Here is a 9,962-nt window from a genome sequence, read left to right as displayed (position 1 = left end):
CTTTAAACAATTTTAAGGATCATTTCCTCCCTTAGAGAGAACATCCTGAGTGTGATACTATTGCGAGGGCTGGAAAAGCCAAAGACGACAGCAACGACAACGACGGCGATAAGGAAGCAGGCTTATTCAAGCGATATCGGCAAGCAAGCAAGTCATCCGAAGCTAGTCGTCGTCGTCGTCGCCCATACACAAGCCGCGTGCAACCCCTTGCATCGAACATTTTTAGCCTCTAAAAGCTGATACGACCCTCGCTCGTATTTACCAATTACTTAAGTAATCTGTGTGGCTAAAAGTATGGTCTACGTGTAGTTGCTCGTCGCACAGTTTTGACCCGCGCCCTGCAACGGCTCTTTTAACGGCCCTCCATTAGACTTTAATGTGAGAAGTTCGAGTCAAATTTTTCTTGCTTACTGATTTTTCAACCAAAAACCATGGGGAACATCGAATAGTTTTTTCAAGTATTTCATTTCTATCTAGTTAATACGTTTTTATCGCCAATTTATAAATTTGAACAATAATTTTTTTAACAAATATAATACTCAAAATATTTAAATATTTTTTTGAGACTTTTTGCTGCAGCACAGTGCAAAAGATATAACTTTGTTGAACTGTAACCTAAGCAGCGCCCGGTGGCAGTGGCGGAGTCAAAGCTTTCTGGAATAAATCTAGGATTAGTATGAAAACTTTAAAACTTTCTGCCTTAAAGAAAAAGCAGCGCTACGCAGGCGAGGCTGTAGACTTTCTTATTCTTGGCAGGGTTTTTGCAAGCCTCAAAAGTTACTATCAGCTAGCGGTTTGGAGAGGAAGAGTTAATACGTACGCAAGTGTGCGTGAGAACATTTCGAGTCCTTTTCTAAGTTCAATTTGCTCTAGGCAAAAAAGACATACTGTTAATGGCATATCGCGAACCGTCGTGCGTAAACTCATGAAAAAGCTCTTCATGCGTTTCATTTGCGTCTCTCGCTTTATATACATGAAGTTATGTGGATGACGTATAATCGTGACATTGAACCCGTAATGCGCCTTTAACTACGAGTATAAAAACACTATGAGTTTTTCAGTTTTTAAACAATTTTCGTAACCATTTTTTACTTCGTTCGAGAGAAAGCTCCGTTAGAGCCACAGAAGTGTATTGTACAACCAAATCTTGTAGGATAATTTGAATCATATATAAAATATTTATAGAAGAGTGAAGAGATTTGAAATGGAACAGATTTTCCGCATATTTTCGTTTGCATAATTAGTGTTTTTACGTAATCGGTTTGATTAATTATTTGAACATACAATTTCATAAGTTAAATAAAAAATATTTATATCTTTTATCTCATGCAAGATTTAGAGATAAAAATTTTTAAAAGTGTCTCTATCGAATTTAATCGAATGAGTTGTACATTTTTAGATAATCAAGAAACAAAAAAAGGTTGATGAACTTTCGCACTTTCGCATTTTTTTTTAAATAGGACAGTATCATATTTCAATAGCATTTACACATGTCGATTAAAATGTCGTCGGTTTTAAAATTTAACCAATTGAGAGAATTTAAAAATGAACGTAAAGTTTGGCAGGTAAAAGAACTAAAAAAAAACAACAATGATTTGCTGCTTGACGCGTTGCGATAAAAAAAAGCACAGGTCACACTTTTATTGTCGAGGAAAAAATATATCGCGTAGCAGATCTATGCGGTGGCAGGCTCGAATAAACTGTCGGAGGTTTTGGGGGCATCATCACGTCTTGTACGTGCTACTAACGTGTACGTGTACGCGCTTATGTGCATACATATAATTCGTGTGGCAAGGAGCGAGCCGAGCGGCAGAAACATCAGCGCGCGGCATAATATAAGGCGGATCGCCGCCTCCGACATCGCCGCAAAAGAGACATAATGGTACTCCTGCGAGTAATCTGCATACATTACGCGCCGTTGCATTATATTCGCACTACTCCTGTAACAGTGGCTCCGACGAGATGCACTACGTGTGTGTGTGTGTATGCGTTTACTCGGGCAGCTCGTGTCGCGTCGGTGCTGCTGCTGTTTTCTCACGGAAGCTCCTATATTATACTTACACATAGTTCGTGTACACGTACATGTATAGTCGTATAAAAATCACAGTAGAAGGACTGCTGAGTTGCAGCGTGTCCCAAGGTCTTGGCTATACACTGCTTCGAGCTAGATGTGTTCGTTTGTTCTTTTAATTTTTTCCGCATGATAACTGTGAGACATTGCTGCAACTTGTTCAATTTTGAAACCGATTATAAATAGTCTCCCTTTTTAACATTTAATCGTGTGCAATAAATGCAATACCTAAAATAACACAAAGTAGCAGGTCGCGCTGTCAGCATAAATTACCAGACAAGCATCAATATTTCATAGAATCAATATTATCCGGCTTGTGCGTCATTCGCGCGGATAGCATGCTCACGCGACACACACTCACACGTACTACGCGCGCGTGCCTAGAGATGCAACGTCGAGCAGCAAAAGTAAAATGCAGTCAACGTGGACAGAAGTGTCCTTTCGCGTGTGTATACTGTTATTTCGTTTCGTTAAGGTTGCGATTTGATTAATTAATAGCTCGGCGCGGCTCGTGCGGATGTGCAGTACTATAAGTCGCGCGAGTGACGAGAAGCAGTGTCAGTATAGAGTCGCCTTGTCGTTGGCACGTAAGAAGGCGAGCGGCAAAGCACATATCGTGACCGGTACGTGCGCAGTGGAAGCTCTATTCATTATTCAAAGCCAATATCTTTGCGCAACCTTGTGTGCGTGTATGTGTGTGTGCCTATATACAAGCTCGAGAGAATGCCAGCCATCACGCGTCGCATTAAACGGCTTGGGCAAATTGTACTGCAGCTCGTACACGTCCTTATACATAATACAGACTCGGCCATGTTATTTTGTGTGTCGAGCATAAAGAGAGCCAAGATAACAGTACACGCGCTCGGCCAGTGATGATTAGCCGATCGCCACAAATAAGTTTCGATTCGGATGCATTGTTCCCTCGGCCTAACAGCTCGCAATATTTTTTTTCCCTTTTTCGAGTTATGCGCGGATGCGAGCGCGTTTAAGTGACGCAACTCGAGCTTTCTCGAAACGATGGGAGATGGGAAAGTAAATCGCTCGTTTAAGGCCTGGAAAATATTCGGAGATTTACGAAGCCACAGCAGTAGTCTCGAGCCTTTAATATATGTCCACTGTCGAGATGCGCGCGCGACGACCCTTTACCGCACTCTGACGCAATATGCCATGTTTATATATAAGCAAACGTATACTGGAAGCGCCAAGACGTATCGCCTCGGTCGTCTCCAAGTATCCCCCTTTTCCTTGCGCGACTTGCTTGACTTAAGGGCACTTCTGTAATAGGCAGACCTCGCCCGTAAGGAATGTCTACGTACTCGTAGCTAGCTACAGCCCCCGCGCCGACTGCGAAAACCAAACCAGCGTATCCGTTAAAGTCTACGAGCTGGCCATGATAACTGTACGTTACAGGGCATATTTGTCGTGGCGTGCGCGCGCGAGAGCAGACCTACGCGCGTATACATATTTGATGAGTTTGACGAGTGCGATACGAGTGAGGGACCCACCACCACCGATACGTATATGGTATAACTCGAGAGTCTGGTGCGCCGTTTGCCTCCTCTTCGAATTTTCCCCGGTGTATCGTAGCCGAAGCGGCCTAAGGGTCATACGAGTAACGGGCCATCTTCCAGTGATTGAGTAGCCTGCCCTTATACGCACGACACAACTCGCTGTCTCTCGTTCGAATCGACGACATTAACTTTTCAGCTTTATGCTTTGTCTTTACGCAAACTACCTACCTACATTCGTACACGCCCATTCAAAAATTCATTAACTTATTTACCGAAAGAAGATGCCGCCGAGAGTCCGTCGGGCGGCTACTATATCGTAAAACCTGATGCACGCTTCTCGTACGATGGTGATGACGATGATGATTACGATGGCGAGCCACGAGTAAAAGCTGCTCGACGCTTCTCGCGGATATAATTTTCCATAACAATCAATCAGATGCATCCGAATACGAACTACTTCAATAGCCGATCCGACACAGCCGCGAACATTTTCTTCCACTCGTTTTTACAACATTTATCATTTTTTTCCAATTGAAAATCCTTCGTTTACTACTGTCGGTTGCTGCCCGAGCCGTCGTAGCAATTTTTCGCCATCGATCGCGTAATTGTCGACGATAAAAAAAGATGCGCGGATACGGGATAAAGCTCGCCGGTGCAGCGCCTCGAAAACGTTTTACGCCGCCGCCGCGGCGATTCCGAGTGTTTCATACTTATATCTACATGCCGATGCACATCTCGCGGTGGATCATCGACCAAAGAGCGGCGCGCGGCAATATAGCCGAGTTATATGTGCGCTCGTTCGAAGAGAAGAAGTCACGACCTCATTTACGGCTTGCAACAGCTGACTTTTCCCGGTGTGAGCTCAAGTCCATTCATATGCGTATATTAATGTTTATAGAAGACAATTTCGTGTCGATGCTTTTTGCATTTTCATTATTACGCATAGGCACTCGAGTCCGCATCGTAATCCGATGTGGCTTCGTCGAGTTTTCAGTTTTATGGCATTGAGCCGCGGCAAACGAGAAAATTACGATTGATAAGTGATCGCGGTAGATCTTTGACCGGGTACTTTTGGCTATTTGAAACGATTTTCTGAGTTACGAGGTAGATCAGCATCTTTCGGCTTCACATCAATAGACATTGTTCAAGTGTCGATACAAAAACACTCAAAAATCCTCGAAAAACATTTATAATGGCCTAATGACAAAAAGTACCATTTAAAATATTTCAAAATATATTATGTGAAAATTGTAAGTCATTTTGAATCACCAGGAAATGACGCTTTAATTATTTTTAAAGTTTTAGACCCGTTTACAAACATTTTCAAAACAATAACCCTGCCTTTCTCTTCAAAATCGTGCTGCAACTCTCGTTTTGCAGAAAAAGCGTATCCACATCGGTTGCATAATATATTATTATTTTTTCCTTCTAAACTGTGGCCAATATATATGTACTAAAATTATTCATATTGCCATTAAATTTTCTTCATCACTTTTTGACAAAGTAAGATACTGTTTTGGTTATTACATTTCCAGCTCCAATGCTCCTATTATGACCAAGAAACTTTTTTTTTTGTCAACAATTAACCATCGTCATATCGTTTAAGGAATGGATATATAATTAAAGCTTTCGATGAAATTTGACCTTTTTCCATGTACGCGTCCAAGCACAATCGTAATCGCGTCATTTGAAGAAATCCGAGAATCGTTGTTAAATATATTTATTAACGAATTGGAAAAGAGAAAAACTAACGAGCGATTCCGGGCTTAAAGCCGTTGGGCGCACAATTAAAAGGCTTATCGCCTCGTGTGCTAGCATATATACCGGGCCGTTACAATCAGGAGCCGCAATAAACAACCCCTCCTGCACGATCGCATTGTTACACACACATACAAGAGCCTACAGAGCAGTATATAGAGCCGCTGCTATTCTCTTTTGCAGCTCAACAATAGGGCAGACTCGCTCGGGCGTTTTTGTGCCAAAGAGCGTGACATTTGTACTCAGGCGCACTTGTGCCGGTCAAAGTCTTTCTTTTACTCCCTGTGTGTGTGTATGCTCATTTCATGGATTTAAGTCGGGATTCGAGAACAAAAGCTCAAAGCACCTACGGTAGTGTACGTGTACACACACCCGCGCACACACATACATGCGTGGTAGAGAAATTGTTTCTCTAACACACCGTTCGAGTGGAGAAAAAGTCGAGCAATAGCCACTGTGCGTAAACGCGTGCATACACGTGGGCGAAAGAGGAAAAAAATCTATTGCCGCACAACCATGGACGAAGAGAGAAAACCCTAAGCTGTGGGTGTAGACTCAAATGACACAGAATGAAAGTAACGTTCTGTTGATGCTTGCGAACTGCAGAGCAGAGCACATAGTGATACTACCTCCTGTACCACTGCGTATATTGCACCCCTGTTATCGTGCACGCGCCACTGCTTTTACTTTCGAGGTCGAAGCTTTGTACTTCCTCGGCGACCCCCCCGTGTATGTGCGATACGATGTATTTTGAACGTCGATTGTTCGAGTTTCTTGCGCGTCCGACTTGAGTACGCGAGAGATCATTGCAGATAAGAGATATCGTCGCAAAGTCAAGAATTTGTTAGGGTTAATGATCGCTGCGCTAAATTTGATTATCTTGCTGTTTTTTTGATTGATTCGTAGACTTTTTTCTCCGAACAGTCGGTGGTCTTTCTTACAAAATTTTTTATTGGTGTAACGCGTTCATGATCGAAGAAAGACATTTTCTTCCTTCGGGAACCACACACTGCAGTATAAATCTTAGCCGTAAATTCATTTCAGGTTGATTCCCCTTGAACTCTCCCGATGGTAAATGAATATCCCAGGGGATTCGTCTTATACGGACTTGAATGTTTCTGCGTCTCTGCGTGTGCTCCAACGACAAAAATCGATACATGCTTTTTAGACTTATAGACGCAAAGTTCGGATATTTTTTCATGTTTCAATTAATTATTGTAATTTTGAGTCATGGTGAAAATAAATGAAAAAAGCTCGTACATTTGCGCGCAAAGGCTTTTCCCGATGTGTAATGTAATGCGCATAATTTGACGCTGTACATTACGTCAACGCGGCATGTACTACATGGCACGAAGCTACGCTCGGCATCGTGTAACAAAAGCATTAGCCATGCACTCGTGGCATTGTCCAAAGCACACGAGGCATCGAAAAAGGCTCGTTTCCGCCACCGCACGCATTGTGTGTACTTAGCGCGCGCTGCATGTATACATAATCCACAGAGAAACACGCATGTACCGTTTCGGGCTGTAATCCTTGAGAGCTAAGCCGCATTATAAATTCGTCCATCATCCATCAGCGCAATTATCGTTCCAATGATTAACCTGCAGGAACAGCGGCGGCAGCAGCAGCAGCTCGCCCGATATCGCTGACGTACGCGTAAGCCCTGCAGCGCGCCAACATGTGTGTGTGTATGCGCTAACATTTTGGCACTCGACGTCGCGCGTCGAAACGGCAGCGAAGCAGAGCATTAATGCCATCAACAGCCCGCATGCGTGTAAATGCATTATGACTGACGCTCAAATCTCCCGTAAACACGAGTCGCTCTCTCTCTCTCTCTTGGTCCATAAGCGACTGTGCGCGAGAGCGTACATGTGTACGTGGTAAATGCCTCGCGCTTGCAACCCGTGCGTGTCTATTTAACATGTATGTAATACGAATATGTATAAATAAAACATTCCCCTTTCTCAGTGGCAAAGTACCCATAGGTACTTACGTATACGAAATAGAAAATACATAATACGTGTGTGCCGTGCTGGGATATGGTTGCTCGTGGGCTTGCGGAGCCTTCAAGCGCGAATCAATCAAGATCGATGGTGATATCACCTGCTCGCACTTAGACTCTTTACAGGCACACATACACACACATAAACACAGAGCGATACGTGCGAATCTTAGACTCTCGGCCAAGTGTGCCGCGCGTACGTGAGTCATGTTTATACCTATATAAACTCGAATAGATAAATTTTCCACTTGGTATTTTCTCTCATTCTCTCTCTCTCTCTCTTCCCCTTTGCTCTGCAGCAGCTCCAGCAGCTCTATCTCTTTTGTCCATGTGTGTAAGTGTGTGTACCTGATGCATTACTCTCGGCTGTATCGGCTGCTGGAGGCTCGAACTGCTGCAACGCACACACACTCGCGTACACGGGTACGTACACATACACAGACAGATTTCTCGCGGGTGTCTGAATTACAGTGATTAGCCGAGCGCGATAATGTCAATAATCTTTAACGCGCTTGAGTGTTTTACTGATTGTTTCGCCGCGTTTGAGTCCGACCGTTGCCATATATCGTTTATATATTTACCTGTGTGTCTATAGCCTGCGATAAAATATATATACGTATGCATCTGTATGTATACAGGCACGATTATGAGATTATTACGATTTTGAACGATTTGCAATAGACGTCGAATCGTAGAACGTAATGATTAGTTTTGCCGAGTGATTCATTGCGTTGTCGTATTAAAACGTATGAATTACTTTAATTTCCACGCACCGAGCTCGATCGCGCCAATATGGGTTTAATACCGCGCGAGCACGCGACTCTTACGCAGACACACTTTAAATTCAAAATTCGGCCGTAAATTATTGCTACGGCCTGTAAAGTCGCTATTAAAAACGAGTTTTATTGTCTGCGCAGCTGAATACGGTGCAACTTGCATTTTTTATCGATCATATCACCGCGTTATACGTATACAGCTGTTTCGCGTAGTGGCTGTTCCAGCGGCAGGACTGGAAATTATTGCGAGTCTGAGGAATCGTCGTTTACATTTCACAAAATGATATTAAAAAAGGAGCACACACATACGTACAAATTGTTGCTCACTTAAAGCGATGTTTTTTTCCGCCGAACGATGCATATAATTTTATAATTCATACATCGGCACGCTTCGCTGGTCTCTATCTATCTCTCTCTCTGTTTTCTTCGCGTATAGCCGTAATCTTTTTATACACCGGCGCGCGAGAGTTTTATAATCGAACCTTGACTCTGTGCACGCGGCAATGGATTCTTACAACGGGGTATATATAGCTATGAACGTACGCTGCATACACATTCACACACAGGCAGTTCTCGGAAACGAGACTTTTGCACGCTCGATTGCACGACTCCGCGCTGTGTCGATCCTGCCTATAATCCGCCGGGATTCGGAGGCTCCTTCGTGTGCAGCTACGTATATAGACTCGGGCGACAGCTCTTTTCGAGCAAAAGTAAGCGAAAAACTTTGAAAAGTAGAAAAGGAGACACTAGCTGCGCTCGATCGAGTAGCATCGCGACAATAGATTTCTTTATTTAATGCATAATAGGCATCAGCACGCAGACTCGGGCGCGTAATTTCGAAAATTGTCCGCCGCGGCAATAGCAGCACGCGTATGTAAATAAATTTTCCCATGCTTATTAACTCGAGCCCAAGTGTCGCGACGGATGAATTTCGATTCACAAACGATCGACAATGAGAGTATTTTCCCGAAAACTGCGATGTTTATGCGCGTAATAATAAGTCGTACATAACAGAGAGAAAGGGAGAAAATGAATAGACGCGCGTGGGTTTGCGAGTCGGTTTTGCCTGCGGAGACCACCCCTGCGAAGCTCGAGAGACAACGATACGAATCTCCGTGGCGTGCGGCGAGCATCCTCATCTTTCTAGTCGCGCGTACTTGATACTGTGCGCGGATATATACGTATATCTGCATTGTCGCGGCACGCTTTCAAGGGATTTGTCACAGCTACGTTTTACCTGGAACTGCCGCTGTCGCATCCTTTCAATAAAGCCGTTCACTTGCGTGTACACAATACCTATATCCCCATACGCATAATCACTTCTTTATTTGCGGATTATGGTCGCACGACTGAGCCCGTTTTAAATGTCCCGCGTGGCAACAACGCGCCGTGCCACGAAATATCCAATAACATTGGGTATAGCCGATAGTTCAGTTTCGAACGCTTGCGCAATAATAATGCGAATTTGGCTCGTGGAGCAATGATAAACGCGATTTTGCATAAACAAGTTGTGCTCGTAGGAAACAGCTGAGAATGATATGACACAGTGACCCAAAGAAGGTCTTCTCGAGATATGACGTCATATGCTACCGCTGCTCATGTTCTTCTCTCGTATACGTACGAAGGGATGTTATTACGCAGGGGTGTGTCAGGATCGATACACGATGCCTACCAGGACAAAGAATTTAATGATTGCAGCTTCCAATAAAAATTGATGCTACTTTTATTGCTTTTTGCAATAGACCAAAAAAATTGTATCGTTGAAAAAAAAATGTTGTTCCGGTAATAACAATTGTTTAACAAGCATTTACTCACATTCAAGGAAAAAAACACGTTAGAACGAG

This window comes from Trichogramma pretiosum, unplaced genomic scaffold, assembly GCF_000599845.2.
Source record: "Trichogramma pretiosum strain Unisexual culture from Peru unplaced genomic scaffold, Tpre_2.0 scaffold31, whole genome shotgun sequence".
NCBI classification, from domain to species: Eukaryota; Metazoa; Arthropoda; class Insecta; order Hymenoptera; family Trichogrammatidae; genus Trichogramma; species Trichogramma pretiosum.
This window is presented reverse-complemented; position numbering follows the sequence as displayed.